The sequence below is a fragment of the Dermacentor variabilis genome, chromosome 3 (assembly GCF_050947875.1).
Source record: "Dermacentor variabilis isolate Ectoservices chromosome 3, ASM5094787v1, whole genome shotgun sequence".
NCBI classification, from domain to species: domain Eukaryota; kingdom Metazoa; phylum Arthropoda; class Arachnida; order Ixodida; family Ixodidae; genus Dermacentor; species Dermacentor variabilis.
The window spans coordinates 69,430,972-69,449,053 of record NC_134570.1 but is presented as its reverse complement, the minus strand read 5'-3'; the positions used below and the strand labels follow the sequence as shown (position 1 = coordinate 69,449,053).

At 46.1% G+C, this 18,082-nt stretch overlaps 1 long non-coding RNA gene across 1 annotated transcript; it reads left to right on the top strand.

Annotated features, from left to right (window-relative positions):
* Nucleotides 1–4,718: 4,718 nt before the first annotated feature.
* Nucleotides 4,719–17,820, top strand: LOC142575845 (uncharacterized). Its single transcript, XR_012826722.1, has 4 exons — nt 4,719–4,973; nt 7,774–7,823; nt 15,783–15,887; nt 17,610–17,820. It is a non-coding gene; the product is annotated as an uncharacterized LOC142575845 (long non-coding RNA).
* Nucleotides 17,821–18,082: the final 262 nt, after the last annotated feature.

The window sequence follows — 18,082 nt, the reverse complement described above, 5'->3', positions numbered from 1 at the left end:
CCTAGTACCTAGCGCTACATAGACATTGCAGGACATCGTGCCACCTTCAGTGTCCGTTCAGGTAAAGGAACGGGTTGTAATCTTTCTTCGCAGGAGTACACCAAAAAATCACTCGTCATGCTATCGCCGTCACGTAGCTGCTAGCGTCACACGCACAACTGCTCGCCTTACGCAGACAAGTTAGGCCATCTGGCACCTCTTTGCAAAACCCCAAACGATGCTAGATAGAAAGCTGTAGCTGCAGTCACAGTGCGCGGGATATGCGTGATTTTTTTTTCTTTTTTTTTTTTTACAGCGGAGCTGTCGCAGGCTAGTTTCCAGCGTTTCGTGGTGTGCGCAGGCAAAAACGATGGCAGCGTACCCGTGCAGCTAAAAGCTTAGCATTAGGCATAATCGTATCGGCGTATGTGTCCCAGCTGCGTTTAAGGCCGGGGGAGCTATTCTGTAGGAGTCCACTTAGTGGACTGCCCATTTCGGCCGCTGCTGATTGGCTGAGGCCGCTCGTATCCTCTCGCTCGTACAGCTGCATCCAATCAGCAGCGGCCGAAATGGACAGTCCATTAGGTGGACTCTTGCAGAATACACCCTCCCCCCCTCCACAGATGTGACAACCTCTGATGGATGATAGATGATGGTTTGATGCGTTGTGATCTACGCAAACAACGACAGCGTGACCATTGCGCCCTATGCCTTACCGACGACGAGCGAGAGCCTTGACGCGTGGAATGTGCCGACACGTTTAAACGTATACAGACTGGGGACGGAATCGCTTTCGGCACCGTATACGTTCATTGCGGAATGTCAAAGAGGGATCCCGAAGACTTTATGATCGACACGTTTAGGTGGATCCTCCCCGTGGACCCTGATCCCATGTTCATTGCGGGTGACTTTACCGTCGATGTGTCTCGTCCCGGCGGAAATTGGTTCCTGGAGTTTCTGTTGGAAAGATTTGGCCTTCAATGTTGCACCAGGACGAATGTCTGCGCCATCGCTCGCGCACACACCTAACGTTCGCTAAGAACATATGTGTGTCGTCCTAGAGCCCATGGCCGTCCATCACAGCCACCATAAAGCCGCAATTACTGTGGTCAAGAGAAAAACGTAAATACAAATAAACATAACAACGTGCACGTTTATGTTATAATGTGTGTTGTTTTATTATAGTTTCTTTACAGTTATATACAGCTCCGATGGTCATCCACCTGCACAGAGTCAAATGGCTCTGATCTTTTTTTTTTTTTTACCTTTACCTTTTGGGAGCAACTCATCGGGAGGCGACAGAAACATTACGCATCTGCCCATTTGGAAGAGACGCCAATATTTGTAGGCTTATTTCTGCCCCGAATAAGTCAGCGGTTATGTATAACGCACGTCTAGTCTACCCCGTATGTACGTCCATTGCGTGCGTGTCTAAGCGCACAGGTACGTGTTCTTGAAAAAAAAAAGAAGTTCTATACCCTGTTGATTTCTCTTTCGCTTTTTCACCCTGTAATTCCACAGTGTGTGCGTGATTATTAACGTGATAGCGTTAAGGGCCCCGGGACGCAGAAAATCCGGCGGCGGCGTCCGGTGTGGACCGTCATTTCGGGAATAATCATTCCGAACGACGCATACCCGACCGCGCATACCCAACGACGGAGGCCCTCATTAGAGAGCTTTAGATTAGCGGACGCAACCGGCTTGCGTACTCAAGAACTAGGAGCCACGGTATTGCGCATGCGCGCCCCCAACATCTGGGTCTGCGCATGCGCAGTATCGTCGCCCCTAGTTCTTGCGTACGCAAGCCGCTTGCGTCCCCTGACCTAAACGTCTTCATCGTAGCGCAAAGAAGTTACTGAACTAGTCGAATTTCTCAAAGTAAAAGGCGTCAGAAAAACCGTAAAGTATACCACCATCATCATCATCATCATCATCATCATCATCAGCCTAGTTACGCCCACTGCAGGGCAAAGGCCTCTCCCATACTTCTCCAACTACCCCGGTCATGTACTAATTGTGGCCATGTTGTCCCTGCAAACGTCTTAATTTCATCCGCCCACCTAACTTTCTGCCGCCCCCTGCTACGCTTCCCTTCCCTTGGAATCCAGTCCGTAACCCTTAATGACCATCGGTTATCTTCCCTCCTCATTACATGTCCTGCCCATGCCCATTTCTTTTTCTTGATTTCAACTAAGATGTCGTTTACCGGCGTTTGTTGCCTCACCCAATCTGCTCTTTTCTTATCCCTTAACGTTACACCCATCATTCTTCTTTCCATAGCTCGTTGCGTCGTCCTCAATTTCAGCAGAACCCTTTTCGTAAGCCTCCAGGTTTCTGCCCCATATGTGAGTACTGGTAACACACAGCTGTTATACACTTTCCTTTTGAGGGATAGTGGCAACCTGCTGTTCATGATTTGAGAATGCCTGCCAAACGCACCCCAGCCCATTCTTATTCTTCTGGTTATTTCAGTCTCATGATCCGGATCCGTGGTCACTACCTGCCCTAAGTAGATGTATTTTCTTACCACTTCCAGTGCTTCGCTACCTATCGTAAACTGTTGTTCTCTTCCGAGACTGTTAAACAACACTTTAGTTTTCTGCAGATTAATTTTCAGACCCACCCTTCTGCTTTGCCTCTCCAGGTCAGTGAGCATGCATTGCAGTTGGTCTCCTGAGTTACTAAGCAAGGCAATATCATCAGCGAATCGCAAGTTGCTAAGGTATTCTCCATCAACTTTTATCCCCAATTCTTCCCACTCCAGGCCTCTGAATACCTCCTGTAAACATGCTGTGAATAGCATTGGAGATATGGTATCTCCCTGTCTGACGCCTTTCTTTATAGGGATTTTGTTGCTTTCTTTGTGGAGGACTACGGTGGCTGTGGAGCCGCTATAGATATCTTCCAGTATTTTTAAATATGGCTCATCTACACCCTGATTCCGTAATGCCTCCATGACTGCTGAGGTTTCGACTGAATCAAACGCTTTCTCGTAATCAATGAAAGCTATATATAAGGGTTGGTTATATTCTGCACATTTCTCTATCACTTGATTGACAGTGTGAATATGGTCTATTGTTGAGTAGCCTTTACGGAATCCTGCCTGGTCCTTTGGTTGACAGAAGTCTAAGGTGTTCCTGATTCTATTTGCGATTACCTTAGTAAATACTTTGTAGGCAACGGACAGTAAGCTGATCGGTCTATAATTTTTCAAGTCTTTGGCGTCCCCTTTCTTATGGATTAGGATTATGTTAGCGTTCTTCCAAGATTCCGGTACGCTCGAGGTTATGAGGCATTGCGTATACAGGGTGGCCAGTTTCTCTAGAACAATCTGACCACCATCCTTCAACAAATCTGCTGTTACCTGATCCTCCCCAGCTGCCTTCCCCCTTTGCATAGTTCCTAAGGCTTTCTTTACTTCTTCTGGCGTTACCTGTGGGATTTCGAATTCCTCTAGGCTATTCTCTCTTCCACTATCGTCGTGGGTGCCACTGGTACTGTATAAATCTCTATAGAACTCCTCAGCCACTTGAACTATCTCATCCATATTAGTAACGATATTGCCGGCTTTGTCTCTTAACGCACACATCTGATTCTTGCCTATTCCTAGTTTCTTCTTCACTGTTTTTAGGCTTCCTCCGTTCCTGAGAGCCTGTTCAATTCTATCCATATTATAGTTTCTGATGTCCGCTGTCTTACGCTTGTTGATTAACTTGGAAAGTTCTGCCGCTTACACACAACTTACAGACATGACAGCGTCGGATTGTAATGTGTATATATAAGAGAAAACATAATTCGTTAAGCGGAAGTTCAAACACAAACCACTTTCAGTGAGATGGCGTTTTCCACTGCAGCTGCCGTTTGTGGTCTGTCTTAGTAGGAGCGGCGAGGCCCCCTCGGTTCCTTGCATACCGTCAAAATAAGAACCACAAAGTTCGCCGCCAGCGTTTCCCGGGAAACATTACGGTTACACAAGCTGCAGTTGCCGGGAAGCGTGAGAAGCACTCAGGGATCTTTGAATGCTATCGCGTTCCACTCTGAAAGGCGAATCTTCGGCGCCCTCCAAATTTCACCCCTGTTTCCATGCCGCTGGGAACCCGAGACGCTGTCAGGCAAATGCCAGAGCCGTCTATTCCCTAGCCCTAACCTCATAGCAGATTGAATCTCAAATTGTTCAATTGTCCTAAACAACTTCTTTATTTGTGATCGTTTACGGACCAGCTCGAAATTACGCAATAATTTAATGGAACTAGAATTGGAAATGGAATTTTTGGAATTGTACAACTCTGACGTCAAAGTTTATTTTTTGTGACATATAGACACGATTTGCATGCTCAACGTCGACAAAGTGCAGCTTCAACGTGAACGCGAAAATTGAGCCCCCATTAATGTTTTTTTTTTCACTCTTTTATTGGAGAACACAACTTTGCAGTCACGAAGAGAAAAAGATAAGTTAACTAGCCTTTCTAGCTGTCGGCAAGCTACGGTCATGTACGAGTGAGTGTTCATTGGCAAGCATCTGCTACACAAGAAGAAATAAAAAAGACATACAAAAAATCTTCGCCAAAGTGTATATCAACATAAAAGAAGCGTTACAATGGCTTATGCATCAGCGCCTCCGCGCCACCTGAACGTTTACAACGCTGACTCTACACGCATTCTTTTTCTATCCTTTTATATATTCTGGGTTCTGCGTGACGTCCTTACCAAGCCTGCAGAACAAACGCGAGCCACCGGGAGCATTATAAGAGAATTCGCATTCTCTGTGCCTTGACAGGGTTAACGATAGTCGCGAATTCAAGCAAAAAGCTTAGGCTTTGCCTTGGCCAGAGACAGCAATCCGCAGGACTATGCCGCCTACTTACTTCACAGGCGCCGTCGCAACAACGTACACTGTCCTGTGATGGTAGGCAGCCGGTGACCTAAGAGCTTATTGAACACGCTCTTTATGATGACGCCGGTGGTCTTGCTGTTGCTATCGTCACTTTCACTTGGTGAGTACAGTGATTAACGTGGCGCTCTTGGCTCTGTTTTATAAAACTGCAAGCCTTCAACCCATCGTTCTTTAATCCTGCATTAGAAGGAAAAGCAAATTGTTGTTGAAAACCACGTTTTTTTCTGACGCTCATGGCCGAATTCACGAGACTTTTTTTCTTTCGCCAGTTATTTCTGTCATTGGCGGGCCGCCTTCGTCCAGGATCATGATTGGCTGGAATTTTCTCTTGCAAACAATCCTAGTACAATGGCATTTTGTGAGTACGGGCCCTGCGTATCAGAAAGGCGGCGGATTAAGTATCATGTCTTTCTGCATGCTTGCACCGAGAGCCTTGTGCTTGCTAGTACGACCTTGCGCGATATACCCGTTAACCGAAATATTTGTACGGCTAAAACGCCATTGCATTCTGCTCTCTTCTCGTAGCTGCTGCACCTCAATGCAAGCGAATAGCATCGTCTGTTTCTGTTCCACCTGGCAAAGCCCTGCGTGCCATGTTTAAGTACCGTAGGCACGGGAAACAGGTTCTGCTTTCGCTTAAGGCTTCCTGGATACCAGTAATGCTTAGGCTTCAGTAATAAGCTGCCTGCGTGGCTGTACAGCATTGACAAGCGCGCTGGCGCTAAGCTTGCTCGCTCGAATAGCGGTAGGTTTTGCGCGGCAGTATCGTATTGGATCGTGTTTCCGCGTAGACGCCTTGAGTGACAATAGCAACGTTGTAAATGAAAGACAATAGTCCCGAGCAAACTCAGAACTCTAGATTCCAAAATTGCAGGCATGATGTTTGCGTTCGTTCTTTCTCGCGCTGCGTGTATCCACGTCTTGCGCGCCTCGCCATGAATTCCTGTCACCTTGTTCAGCTGTTTGTCGGGCAAAAATTGGTTCAGGACAGCCTACGAGCGAGACAGAGAGATAACAAAACAGAGGCAAGGAGGTTAACCACACGGACGTATGGTTGGTTAGCCAACATGGTGGAAAGGGGACGAGGGATTGAAAGAAAGAAGGGGGAGGCGCAGACAAAAGAACGAGAAAGCTCAGGCGTACAGTATATTAGTCAGACACAGTAGTATTGGACACGGGATGTATATAAGCGTCTTCCCAGGTCTGTTGATTTCAGGAAAGTTATGAGAGCGCTCACAGCATTCTGGGATGTTGATGTGCCAGACCGTGCACCATGGAGGAAAGAAACAAAATAGGAGAGGTCCTGACGTCACCTTTGTGAAGCTAGAAGTGCGTGCATTTAGGTGTTCCGTCACCCTCTCGTCTCTAGTCATCTCGCTGGAGCAAATGGGCGCGAGCCTTGAACTTGCGTTGCAACGAGCCGCCAGAAGTGTGCGCTGCAGACGCGCATCAAAACACCAACCCACAAAACTTCTGTAACAGTTTTTTTGTGAAGCCGACACGCTCCTACGTCCTTCCGTGGCACGTTGAAGAAGACGACGAATAACGGCGCCGTGATTACGTATTGCTGGCTGACACGCACACTCACAGACCGAAAACACAACTTTGAAGCTCATGGACCACACTACGAGCACGGCATGTCCGGAGAATTGAGCGTGCCTCGACAATGACAATTATGGGGTTTTACGTGCCAAAACCACTTTCTTATTATGAGGCACGCCGTAGTGGAGGACTCCGGAAACTTTGACCACCTGGGGTTCTTTAACGTGCGCCTGAATCTAAGTACACGAGTGTTTTCGCATTTCGCCCCCATCGAAATGCGGTCGCCGTGGCCGGGATTCGATCCCGCGACCTCGTGCTCAGCAGCCCAACGCCATAGCCACTGAGCAACCACGGCGGGTACCTCGCTGAGAAAATCTTAACCCAGTTTTCGGAGACCGAGAGCAGCAGCGAGAGCTTCACAAGCACGGTTGCTATGGCAACGAGGATGTTTGACGCATCAGTCCCTGTGCTCCTTTGCGAAAAACACCCCGGGACTTCGCCCCACACTTTCTCCAACTCACCCAGGCTGGCCGGGGCCTCTCCTACGCTTTCCTTCCTCCATGCCATGCACCGAGGATCCTTGCCTGGGCTGAGTGCAGTCAGCGCATCCCAGAAGGTGCCGGCTCACCGTGATTTGCGCCCGTGCTTGTTCTCAGCGATGGTGATGCTAGCAGGGGTGGTGGTACTGGTGGTGGTAATGTAATGTATTGCTGAGGTCTTGCTTCGAACAGCCCCATGTTCGTAGCCGATCCGTGTTCGTTTTGATAAATTGGACTTCGTTATGACCGTCATGACCGGGTTCTGTTAAGAGGACGAAGTTTGTTACTCGTTAGTTCTTAACCTCGGCCCAACTTACACAGCTTTTCATTTGTACATACTCTTTACCGTTGACGGGCCGCCTTCGTTGCTGATATTGTCCAATGTAACGATCGGTTTCTATTTGACCTCGCTAAATGTTCCACAGTAAGAACGCTTTTGTGAACAGGCGTCCTGTTTATCTTCCTTGCATAAGTGTTCTTAAAGCGATTACTAGTCTACTGGTAGTGGGAGAAAGGGGGACGACAATGTTTTGACAACCGAGCGTCCCATGCACGTCTCCACCCTCTTCCGTTCTACGCCGCTGATGATATGACTGAGCAGACGGCCTATCGCTTGAACTTGCTTGCGAAGATGTGCAAGATAGCAGGCATCTCTCAACTTTTGTTTTCTTCTTTTCTTTTCTTTTCCTTTTGCTCTGTTTTTCTTTCTTTCGTTCTTTTTTTCTTTTTTGTCACGAGAAATGTTGAACCTGCATCAAATTATAAGTGCAACAAAGCACTTATACGCACCTTCTATGACTTTATCTTTAAATCTCACAGCACAGGCAAGTGAAACAGACGTCCCACCGCCCAACTGCACTACAACATTTGTAAGTACATAGCTTCCTAAAAAAAAAAAAGATAAACTCGTAATTTGTTTTCTGTCCACTTTTCGTACTGGCAACGCACGCAGTGTCTATTGCTGATGACACGCTAGAAGCTAAGAGTAATGTCGTTAGCTACATCCGTGGTGTTTTGCTTCGTTTCTTTTTTGAACATTCGTCAAGGTTTGTGGCTTTGAAGAGCGGTAAATTAGCGCCCTTATGCAAGCACAGATCGAAAACAAGAGATGTCTTAATGCACTTGTCGGCTCTTTACATCAGTCTAGTTTTACCGGAAGAACTCGTAACGCTGGTTAAAACCGCCGCACCTTCCTTTTAAAAAAAAATTAAGAAAGAAGCCCAATGACTACGCAATTTCAGTTCTGTCCATCGACTCGCTTCACTTCGAACAGGCCCTACATACCTTGTTTACAGAGATTGTAATCGACCTGCGCATGCAGGCTTGGCTCTAGGTAGGATTGCTCTCATTGCGTATGCGTGTAAAATACAAGCTTTCTTTTAATGATGGTGTTTAGTGAATATTAAGCTCTCTCTAAAAAGATTTCCTCATGAACCAACGGCTCCAGTCGGTAAATTCTAGAGTTGGCACCTACAGTGATGAGTAAAGAAAGGGTCATTAGTGAAACTATTCAGTCAACTGTTCACTTCGACTTCTCATGCATGTAATATCCGTCTCGTTTAGTAATCAAAGTTAGCAAGTAGAGCTCTGCTACCTGGCCCTAGGCAATTATTTTAATGTTACCCACCGCGGTAGCTCAGTGGCTATGGCATTGCGCTGCTCAGCTCGAGGTCGCGGGTTCGACCCGGCAGCGGCGGTCCCATTTCGGTAGAGACAGAATGAAAAAAAAACGCTCGTGTACTTAGGTTTACACGCCCCTTAAAGAATTCCACGTGCTCAAAATTAATCTGGAATTTCCCACTACGGCAGGCATGCTTCGTAATCAGATCGTAATTTTCGGATATAAAGCTCCAATATTTTTTATGTTATTCAAAGAACTTATATATGTATATAAACAAGTAATATGAGCTAATACTTTGGACAGATGTGCGAGCTAGTTAAAACATTTTGAAAGTAATAAACGCCCTTGTTCAGGCATGGAACAGAGCTACAGTGCAGTGAAAATGGACAAGCGCTCGTTGCCCAATGCTCTCAATATGGGCCGTAGCTTCTGCCGCCGCTGAACATAATGCGAACAGCCCCAATAGCAGATGCATTGTGCCTTCAACCGCTCCGCCACAAGCGTGAGATGAATAATTTACGCAGTTTGTTTTGAAAGCGGCAGAGGTGGACGAATGTTCAAGGTTTCGAATACGAATCAAACATCACACACTAACTATTCGTATATTCGTGTTCAAAAAGTAGCTATTCGGTACTTTCGAACATTTGAAGCTAACGAACTATTTCGCAATAACCGACTGTTACAGTCTTGTTACTGTTTCCCATCTGGTAAACAAAGTATCGTAAATTGTCGGAAGTGTAACAATGATAAAGATTTGCGAAGGAATGCGGGAACGAAATGGATAATGCAAGCTCTGTTTTCGATTTCGCGGCGGAAGCCTGTATGAGAGCCTGTGAGTACTGCTTGTAGACTTTCATTTAATGTAGTGGTAGTCTAGTCATGTAGCATGTTAACCTTTTGCGCTACGACCAGATATGTTTTCCTTGAAACTGGTCCCTTTACGTGTGTTTACGCCATGCAAGTCCTTCGGCATCTTTTCTTTTTCTTCTTTCTTTAACCATAACTTCCGATTGGTATATTTTTTTCTTTTCTTGGCAGCCATTTATTTGGCGTTCTTGTTAAAGATATATTCAATAAAGCAGCCATTCATACTTGGAAAGATTGTTTTCAATCAGACTCTCAAGATATAAAGAGGCTATTCTTGCAGTTCTGGGCAATTAGTAATCTTGTGTTTAAGACTCATTCTTTGTGCCTGACACAAGCTGTCTTTCTGCTATCTTTTTTTTTTCTTTTTAGGACTAGCCAGTACAGATTTAATACTTCATTAAAAAGACACAAATATTCCTGCTGTACATACGCATACGTGCCTGCGGTTGCCCATTTGATATGCTATTCGATATTCGACACATATTCGAAAAATGTGGTATTCCCCACCTCTAGAAAGCCAAACGACTTCTGTAATCAACAGCAAGGGGAAGAGGATAAAAAAAATTCAGAGCTATTGCACTTTGTCAAAGTGGATGACCAGCGGTGCTATATATAACTATAAATAAAATAAAACAAAAGAGTGAGGACATTTCCGACGACGACTTCCAGCTTGTGCAGAGCCGCAGAGCGAAGAGAAGGAGCACCAGGACGTCCTCATCGTCAACCACGCAAAGAGTAAGACACACGCAGAGGCCGGACGCCAATACCATCATATTTGTGCCCCTGCTTCCCACCGTCAACATGACGCTACTTAACAGGCAATCTGTGTCGATATCACTGGAAGCCTTGATGCCAAATGAAATATCGGACATTCGAGCGCACATCCGAAAAAATCTACTGGTGGTTGATGTCCAGCATGCGGCTGCTATGACCACCCTACGCAACGTAACGGACCTTGATGGCATTCAGGTGCGCTCTTACATCCCTCTGGGATCTGACGTAGTCACCGGCATTATCTACGAAGTAGACGTCGCCGTCCTTAATAACGACTTGCCGATTCTTATCGAGCCAGCCAATGATTAGGTCATTGTTGATGTTAAGCGGCTAGGCAGTTCACGCTGCGAAAATCAGTCAGCATGCCCCCGCTGTGCCGAGCCCCACGCTGCAGATAAATCTAGCGCGACTATAATGGAGTGTTCAAACTGCGATGGGTCACATGAAGCTTCATCGAAGAAATGCCCACATATTAAGAAGGAAATGGCCATCTTGAAAGAGGTGGAAAGAGATCATTCATCTCATCGCGAAGCCGCCGATGAAATCAGGAAACGACATTCCCGTCGCCGGCGCTCCTCAAGAAAGGCTGTTGCCTCTGCGACTCGCATGCCACTTCCTACAACACCACCTCCTCCTCTACCGCCCAGGCCGGACACTGTGCAAAGAACCGCGAAAACAAGGTTACTGAGAAGACTCACATCTCCAGAATCTTGGCTGGCTCTAGCGAAACGACAGCATTCACCAACAGAATCACAGCAAACTTTTGCTGGACAACCTCCGACGTCTAGTGTCGGTGATTTGTCCGACCAAGACAGGCAGGTGGCTGATATGCTGCAATCGTTAATTAATACAATGCGAAACATACTGAACAAGCTGCAAACACCTGCAGCTCGAAGTGCTCTGCAAATACTGGATGCACTAAATCCAGTGCTTGCTAGCATCGTTTAAGCATCATGGCTCGACCAATAGTCCCCTTCCGCACTGAAGTTAAAAATGTGTCGATCTTTCGGTGGAATACCAGGGGTCTAAGGACCCGCATAGCAGACTTTCGCCAGTTCATACTTACCAATAGCTTCCCCATACCGGTCATTTGCGAACCAAATACATCAACTCCACTCAGACTGTCCCTTTACGAATCTTTCGTCTCAGTCGACATGCGGTGCGAGCACGAAAGTAATCATTTACATCCGCACGTACTTTACATATGTCGATAACGCGGTAGAGCATCGTGACGACAACCAATGTGTGTGCCTGAATGTCCAAAAGAAGGATGTGTCATTTACACTAATTGGAGCCTACATATCACCATCGGGTCGTTTTGACGGCGAACGACTTAATAAAATATTACTAATGTACAATTGCCCCTTGGTTACTACAGGTGACTTCAACGCTCATCACCAGCTATGGGGAATCACTAAAATTGACTCCAATGGCAGGAGTCTCGCCTCCTTTGCTGCCGACTACGATTTCATCATCATCATCATCATCAACAACAACAACAACAACAACATCATCGTCATCATCATCATCAGCCTGGTTACGCCCACTGCAGGGCAAAGGCCTCTCCCATACTTCTCCAACAACCCCGGTCATGTACTAATTGTGGCCATGTCGTCCCTGCAAAATTCTTAATCTCATCCGCCCACCTAACTTTCTGCCGCCCCCTGCTACGCTTCCCTTCCCTTGGAATCCAGTCCGTAACCCTTAGACCATCGGTTATCTTCCCTCCTCATTACATGTCCTGCCCTTGCCCCCCCCCCCATTTCTTTTTCTTGATTTCAACTAAGATGTCATTAACTCGCGTTTGTTCCCTCACCCAATCTGCTCTTTTCTTGTCCCTTAACGTTACACCCATCATTCTTCTCTCCATAGCTCGTTGCGTCGTCCTCAATTTAAGTAGAACCCTTTTCGTAAGCCTCCAGGTTTGTGCCCCGTAGGTGAGTGCTGGTAAGACACAACTATTATACACTTTTCTCTTGAGGGATAATGGCAACCTGCTATTCAAGATCTGAGAATGCCTGCCAAACGCACCCCAGCCCATCCTTATTCTTCTGATTATTTCCGTCTCATGATCATGATTTGTGCTGTGTGAATGACGGCAGCCCTACGTTTCTGCGAGGCACGACCTACAGTAGCTGCTTGGACTTAACTTTGGCGTCACGGCGCTTTGCCTCGAGCGTCCAATGGTTTACGGTCATAGCAATACATGGAAGCGACCATATTCCAACATACATAAATATTAGAGGAGTGTAGCAACGCTCCTCTACTGTCTTGCGTACAGTTGATTGGTCAAAGCTTTAGAAGGATATAGATGACGCATGTCGGGAAGGCCTTTCACACACTACCGAAGATGCAATCACAGAGGCATTGAAAACATCCGTCTGCTCGCTTACAAGGTCAGCAAGGCGAACAGACTTGGGCATGGAACTGGAGAGGGTGCGTGCGGCACGCCGACAGACGGAGAGGTGGTATCGGCGCACGAAGTCCGTCTTGGATCTGACGTATACAAAAGAAAGTCCAGCGTCGTATGGATAAATTAGAAGACAAGCGATGGAAAACTTTCTGTCAGTCACTTGATTCCCAAAAAACACTCTCGCACATATAGAAAACACTCTCATATACATATATATATATATATATATATATATATATATATATATATATATATATATATATATATATATATATATACACATATATATATATATATATATATATATATATATATATATATATATATATATATATATATATATATATATATATATACGAAGAGAGAGACAGAGAGAACATATAGAGAACCTACCGCAGACAGTTCATGCCTCAACATATGCCGACGACATTTGCATCTGGGCCTCTGCGGTAACTCGCCCTCAGGTACGAGCCAGGCTTCAGCGGGCGGCAACCATGACGGCGCCTTATCTCCGAGTACAAGGCCTTAGTGTGTCTACTGAAAAGTGAGCCTTGGTTGGCTTTACGCGCAAACAAACTTCATCGTATCCTATTTCAATCAATGGTCAAGCTGGATCCTATGTTAAGACGCATCGCTTTCTGGGCGTCATCATTGACCGCAACCTCCCGTGGGGCCCTCACTGCATCTATCTGAAGAAGTTAGTCGCCATTGCTCAGGTCTTCAAATTTTTATGCGGGAAAAACTGGGGTACACCAGTCCATTCTATGTTGCAGCTGTACAGGGTTTTGTTTCTCGGACACCTACGTTACAGCCTACTAGTGTTGTCAAATGCATGCAAGACGAACATGCGCGCTTTGGAGAGCGTACAAGGTCAAGCCCTACGCACGTGTTTAGGGCAGCCACGGTGCAATTTAACAGCAACAACAATTGCCATCGCGGAGACCATATGATCCAGACACATGTAGCTGTCGACTCTCTCAGAGAGCACATTCACCATCTGTCAAGGATCCCCAACAATTATTTGGCCTCCCTACTAGCCGAGAGACCTCATGCGACCTTTTCAAGAGTGATTAGCGCTCATCAAGAGCGCGTACCGTCATCTTTCACACCGGCGGCGAAGCCTTCATCTCCCCTGTGGTGCCTGCGACAGCCTCAAGTGAAATTTGCTATTCCTGGAATAAAAAAAAAAGTCCAATCATCCATCGCCGGCTCTGAAGCAACTTACGCTCCTATTACTGCACCAAACGTATCTTGACCACATACATATATATACCAATGTTTCGACCTCACCTACCAGCTCAACTGTCGCATTGGTTGTTCCAGGTAAGCAGGTTACAGTTAGATTAAAGTTGTCACACATGACTACATCTACGTCGGCAGAACTTGCAGCTCTCCATGCCGCTATGACGTACGTAACCGAAGAGCCAACAGAGAAATGGGTCGTATTTTGTGATTCTAAGGCAGCTCTTTATAGTATTAAGTAAGCATTACATCACAAAACTAACGAGCAAATTATATATGACATCAGGGAAGTCAACCACCATGCTTTGGAAAGAGGGCACAACATTATATTTCAATTGATTCCTGCTCACTGTGGCATCGTCGGCAACAACCTAGCTGACAAGGTTGCCCGGTCTGCCCACGAAGGTACCCAGACGCGTCCAACACCTTTGGCGAGGTCGGACGCTGCCAGGGCACTTCACCTACTTGCACGCAAAAAGTAACAAGATCTCTGGAGTTCAAGTGCCTTCAATTGCCGATTACATAAACTTGACCCCACGCTACGGCTACAACTGCCATCTAGCCTTTCCCGCGGTGAGACAACCTTGCTGTGCCGTTTGTGGCTGGGAGTGACGTTCAAGAACGCATACTCCTATCGTTTGGGAATGGCCGAGAGCCCTATGTGCGACTCCTGTGGGTGTGAGGAAACCATCGAGCACCTATTGTGTACCTGCCCTCGCTACGATGTACAACGCTTCTCTCTGCGGGTAACTTTACACCGACTGGACTCAAGACCGTTCACTGAGTCAAAGATACTCTGACCATGGCCCCACCCATCACTGGCACGAAAAGCGATTCGTGCACTAGTGCAATACTTGAAGTGCACCGGCTTAAGAGACCGTTTATAGTGTCCCTGTGTATAGTGTCTCCCCTACACTCAGTCAGTGCTTACCCGCTCCCTTTTTTTCCTCTTTCTATTCCCCTTTCCCCCACCCCCTATGTAGGGTAGCAAGCCGGATGCTCTTCTGGTTGACCTCCCTGCCTTTCCTGTCCTTGCTTTCTCTCTCTCTCTCTATCTGTCCTACCTGCGTACAAGAGCGAGAGCAGAGGCTAAATGCAGCATAGCCGCACGAAAGACCTCCTTTATCGGGCGAACAAGAAAACAAAAGATTTAGAGTTTTACGTAATTCTTCTCGACAAGCATTTCACTATCGCATCAAGCTGCCGAAATTTGTGACGTCATGGGAAGCCAATGCGAGAATCACAACAAGGCGGTGTCACCAAGCTTTTTTTTCTTTCAACTTTTCTTTCTTGTCGAGCTTATGTGTGCTCACGATCAGACTGGCGTATTCGTGATTTCGGGAGTGCTATTAGCTAATCTTTGTTGTTGTTCTTGCTTGCGTCTCTTACTTTAGGATTTATTTAGTTGACTTGCTCCATTTCTTTTAATTATTTTACAAGTGTTCTCTTATTACAACTTGTCATGGCTCACATATGCTGAGTTATATTACGTTAGCCTCTATAATTCGTTTTCGTTTATTTGCTACTGTGTTCCTTTATATTATATTATACTGGACTTGTGCCTGCTCCCCTCTATAACGCTTTGACGCCCTGAGGGTAGCAAGACGCTATAACACATCTTGTAACACAGTAAAATACCTTGCGTCATGATCTTGATGTATTCAGCTCTACTAATTGCTCATTATCTGACTTCTGTCTTTGATGAATTCAATTTTTTGTTGCGCTTCGTGCCACTGTTATTTGAGATTTGCTGTTTTGTTTCTCGGTTTTATGTTATTGCAATGGTGTAATACAAGTGCACTAATATTAAGGCGTAAAGCTGTTCATGGGCACTTTCAGAAAATGAATAAATGAAATAAATGAAATGAAATGAAATGAAACTGCTCTGTTGAACTGCTTCGTTCTTTTCAGAAAATACCCGCACGCCGATGTAAGCTGATCTGTCTCACAAGATTCGCCGCTCGCTTTGTACCCCTCTTCAGAATTATCAACAAGCCTGACGGTACGAAATGCAAGGTAAACACGCCATCTGCACTGAACTGCGATACCGGCAGAATATACGCTATAAGATAAAATTAAGGATCGAGACTTGAAGTAGTGAATAGTGGTCAAAAATAGGTTGACGCTGGACCCAACGTACCCACAACAAGAATCGTCTTCATCGGGACCCCGACGAAGACAAACTTTAACGTTGACAATCTAGCAATTCAGCAGGGAACGCCGTTAATATACCCTGTCTTCCTCGTCGGTTAAATGCTCCCCTCACTCTGTTGTTGTTGTTGTTGTTGTTGTTGTTGTTGTTGTTGTTGTTGTTGTTGTTGTTGTTGTTGTTGTTGTTGTTGTTGTTGTTGTTGTTGTTGTTGTTGTTGTTGTTGTTGTTGTTGTTGTTGTTGTTGTTGTTGTTGTTGTTGTTGTTGTTGTAATAACTTCGCTGGAATTGAAGCTACCAGCTATACCGTTCAAGCTTGCACTCGAGATAGTGTTTGAATCTATTGCTCGAGACTGTACTTACGACTATATGCTCAACTGTACAGACGACGCCATAAGCAAAACACACACACACACACACACACACACACACACACACACACGCGGCTCTGGGCCTTGTGCATTCGCCTGACAACATTCCTGATCTGCCGGTATATACTTTATAAGCCTGGTCAGAAAGACGGTCGCGATTTTTCGACAATGCTCCCGTAAACATACAAGCCAAATACTATTGCAAAAGGATAGAAAGTTTGACGAGTTGGTAGGGTAGGGATAGAAAAGGAAAGGGCGCTCGTCCTGTCTGCTTCTAGTCTCTGTGTGTGTCATTTCGCGGTACAATCCAAGAATATGTCACCAAATGCCATTCCCACTGCAAGCAGCAGGTATATCCACATTCTAACATAAAACCTAGTTCGATCTCTGTCCTGTGGCTAAATTTCGAGCATACACCGTCTCCCCCAATCCCGCCCCCCCCCCACCTTTACTACGTGCTTCCCATGACGGCACAGAGCCACAAGACAGCCCATTGAGGCCAGCATTTGGGTGATTGTGTACGATCATGAAGTTTGGCCCCCGAGCGATGGCTCGGGCACGTCATTCGCACCTCTCCAATATTCAGCCGCGTTAATATGGACGCGACCGTAGCGTATCGCATTTATTTTAGCGAATCGCGGTAGTAGCTATGTGTTTGCATGTAACGCATTCCCCTTTATCCGAAAAAAAAAAAGCTAGTGTTTCCAGCGGTTTGCATTCCGCCGCTGAGGTGAGGAGAGCACACGGCTGCAGCCGCCTCTCTCCCCGTTAATTACCTCAGTGCGATTCGTCTTCGTAGCGCATTACCGCCGTTTACACGAATGCGACGCGCTGATATAAATACAATGCGATGCGCCACTTCTCGCATCGATGTAAACGCCGCTCATAAGAGCATCGCGGAAAGGGCAGAAAAAATGTAGCAACAGGCAGGGCATTTCTATCTGCGCCGCAGCAGCTAAACGGGAACGTTGCGTCCAAGGGGAATAACGGAGACGTAAATGTCGCGATACTTATATCTCCGTTATTGTTGGGTCCTTTCCAGAAATATCTGTGGGATATATTCATCAAACGATATCGCACTCACTCCAATGTGTTCAAAGTTTTCAAAGAAATGTGTTCTAGAACCATATGTATGATGCAGTGGCCCAATATCGTTACATAGTGCGCACCCTGTGGACTACACGTGAAGTAACGTTTCTTCTCTTCCTTTTCTTGCAGAGATTATTGACCGGAATGAAGGGATATTGTAAAGAAGGAAGGTGCATACTTGGTGGCGTGCTGGGTTTCTTTATTAATAAGACTCCGTTGAAGCACATTGGATAAGCGATTCCTGACACAACTATGGGCATTTCTCCGACGAAGAAAGCACATTAGTTTACGTCTGATTTGGAAATACTGTAATAAAGGCGGCTGGGGGGTCTCAACTTAATGCTGTATCTTGGGGACACCCTTTCGCGAGCAGTGACGACTCAGTTCCCTATCGCGAAGTGATGACCGGAATTTCGGCGTTCGACATTTGGTGGTTTGGCCATCGACATTGGTACAAGCATGTAGTTCCAAACGAACCGCCCCTGTCTGGTGAGCGAATGCTAGAAAATAAAATCCGAGGACACCTAATCGCTTCTTATGGGCTTGGAATGAGAAAGCATTATTGTTCAATTGAACGCCGCTGACTGGTCCTTTGAGTTTTA